Genomic DNA, 3285 nt, shown 5'->3' on the forward strand with positions numbered 1-3285 from the left:
TTCAACCAGCAAATATTTATTCAGCATATACCATATGTATAGCACTGTGCCAGGGGCAGTAATGAATAAAATATGCTATCTTTCTTTATGGAACTTTCATAATGAAACTTCTGCTAAAGGTAGGGAGTGATCCCAAGTGTTGTCATTCACTTCAACAGACTTGTACACTGCCAAACCACTGTGGGAGTTGGGAGGTAAATTAATCTCTAAAACTTATGCTGGTTCTTTCCAGTCCTGACCCTGTGGTTTTAATATAGCTTTACCCACTCTCATATCATAGTAATATATCCCATAATCAATAAAGTTAAGACAAAAATACTGAATTTTCAGTATTCACAAAGTAACTATCATGCATCTTTCTGGACTCTGGACTTTCAAGCCATTCCATTCCACTATTACTGTTTTTTTTTTCTTTTTTTTTTTTAGGCTTTTGCCACAGGGCAGGTGTACTCACTGGAGAGAAACAGAGAGGGACAGTGAGAGGGCAAGTGAGAAATCAAACTCCTCCCCAGGGGCCGGGGGCATGGAGGTGTATGACCACACTGCAATCCTTTCTCCTCCGTTCTCCTCCTGGTATCTGAGCCATGCACACACATGTGCCTGGCACAATTTTCAAGCTACTGGGTCTGGGACTCAAACTGCAGTAGGCCATGTGAGAGTTTAGTGCTTTAACCACTATGCCACCTGCTGGTCTCTCATTCTTATTTTTGATGCTGCTCCAATTCTTTGTATTTGTGGCCTTCAACTGACCAATGTTCACCAAGTTTGATCCTCTCAGGGCTTTAGCTTATTTCTCTGGCTCTTCTTTTTATTCCCAGATACCTCAGATAGGACAACCTGGCCTAGCTCATGTGAGGAGGATTTACATTCTAGCTTGGCTTTTCCTGATTTCTGGGAGGTGAAAATAGCCCATTTTAGAACTTAGACACCAGGCAATGGAGAGCCTGTTCAGGGAGTATTTCAGAAATTATTCATGTCTTTGGAAAGTATATTTTAAGCAGTTACTATATGCCAGGATCTCTGCTCTGATGAAGCTATATTCTGGTGGGAGAGGACTAAGTTAATTTTATTTTTCTTATTTTTTTTAATAAAGATCATAAAGTGAAGAAGATTATATCTTTCTAAGATATAATCATTTTAATTTTCTATAACTTATATTAGTTTGTCTGGAAAGTCATGATGCATATTTGCATAGAAAAATACATCATGGCTTTCCTGACAACCTGATAGACTGAGATATAGAAGGTCAAGTTATAACTTCTGAGCTTTATCATAGGTCAAGATTAGCACTTACAAAATAGATATCATTGACACATTGACAGGTTACCTACCTAGTAATGACCACATAGTAAGAGATTAATTTTAAAATATCCTTATGGTAATTTAACTGCCTATAAAGAAATATTAATAAATATGAACAGATAATTTACTAATCCATGAATATAGAGATTTAATTTTGTTTCTACCATTGACTTGAAAATCATTTCATCTTGCTTGATTTTTTTTTACAGCTAAACTAGAATTTTGCATTTTTCCCAAGATATGTGATGATGCCCTTCCCTATAAATTATATTCTCTGATTTTCTTGTCAGCTTGCTTCAAGGAAATCCAAATGTTCAACATGCTTGCTCACAGTTTGCCCCATACCAGGTGGTAGTTTAATCTGAAAAAGTGAGCAGAAAACTGAGCTGATGTTTCCGTATGGTTGAACAGCTGAGACCACTGGGTAGACAAAGAGATGAACACACATCCTGAGCTCCCCAGTCTGGTGTGAGGGGAGGGCAGCTGATAACTAGATATGTAGTATGAGCAGATATCACTGGGCCCAAGCCATTGCTTCTGCCAGTCACTGCCACAAGCATCATAGGAATGCCATCCTCTTCATACTCAGCTTTATTTATTTATTTATTGTTAGGAAAGTTTTTGCTATAGGATGTGTTCATTCACCAGAAAGATAGAGAGACAAAATGCAAGAAATCACCCTCCAAGGGGGATGGCCACGCTGTAATCCCTTCTCCTCCATTCTCTTCTTGGAATCTTGGGCACACATGCACACGTGCCTGGTGTGAGTTAAAGTCACTGGATCCAGGACTCAAACTTCAGTCAACTATGTGGGACTCCAGTGATGTAACCATTACGCTATTTGCTGGTCCCCATATTCAGCTTTAATCCTCAGAGTTTTATCTGGCTCTCTGTGGGCAGGTATTACCTGAATTCACAGGGAATGCCAAAATTTCCACAGGCTTTCTTGATTTTATTCACAGTCACCAAGATCAGAAGTTGAGTCCGTCAATAGTACAACCCTGCATTGACTTTCTGATTTAAGAAGCAACTTTATTCTCTGCAATCCACTCAGTTTCTCTTTAACATATGGACCCCTTTGGGCATTACTTCTTTGAGGTTATGGTAAGACTTTTTTCTTTCTATTGACTTTGATCTCCAGATGGCTGGAGTCTCCAGGAATCATTATCAACAACATCAGCAAGAACAATTTCTTTGGTGGTTACATCAACACCAAATTCAATCTTCAAGTCAACCAGTGTACAGTTCTGGGGCAACCAGGATTTCTCCAATATTTCAAAGATAGCCTGGGTAGCATGACTCATGGTATCCACTTCAGTTTGGCCTATCACAAGTCCAGTAAAGCAAAATTTTGCAGCCATCAACTGTTCCTCAGACCACTGTTGGTCATTGTTGGCATCATCCTTAAAGAACAGCTTCACTTTAGGTGGGTAAAACTTATATCCTTCCTTGATGCCAGGATTTCTTTTGAGAAAAGAACCTGTTGGTATTCTGCTTGCAAACCCATTCAACTGGAATCATTTCACACTGGGGTGCAATGGAAGTTGTCTCTGCACATTTTCTGGTGAAATCAATTTTGGTATCTGCTTCCAATAACAACTGAGAAATACAACTGGTAATTTTATTTGAGATTGCATCTTTTCCTTCCAGATGATTCTTTCTAGCTGCATTTCCTGCAGTAATCTGGCCCTTGGACTGCTGGACGACTTTTCCTGGACTATCTAACAGTTCATAGACTTCTTTTGTTTTACCTCCATAGTTTTTATGCAAATGTTTTTATACCTCAGCTGTCATCATTATCCTGAATGGGCCAGGAGTTACCATTGCACTGGGAAGAGATACCAAAATCTGGAAAAGAGAAGTGGTCTCTGAGTTAATGTTAAAAAAAAAAAAAAAGGGAACCAGCAGTTAGCATAATGGCTATGTCGCTGGACTCCCACGTAGTCGACCACAGTTCACATCCCAGAGCTGGTGGCTTAGAAC

At 39.3% G+C, this 3285-nt stretch overlaps 1 pseudogene; it reads right to left on the minus strand.

The window, feature by feature from the left end:
• Nucleotides 1-1560: 1560 nt before the first annotated feature.
• Nucleotides 1561-3285, minus strand: part of LOC102471727 (multifunctional protein ADE2 pseudogene) — a 19394-nt pseudogene continuing 17669 nt past the window's right edge.

This window comes from Tupaia chinensis, unplaced genomic scaffold, assembly GCF_000334495.1.
Source record: "Tupaia chinensis unplaced genomic scaffold, TupChi_1.0 Scaffold148768_1, whole genome shotgun sequence".
NCBI classification, from domain to species: Eukaryota; Metazoa; Chordata; class Mammalia; order Scandentia; family Tupaiidae; genus Tupaia; species Tupaia belangeri.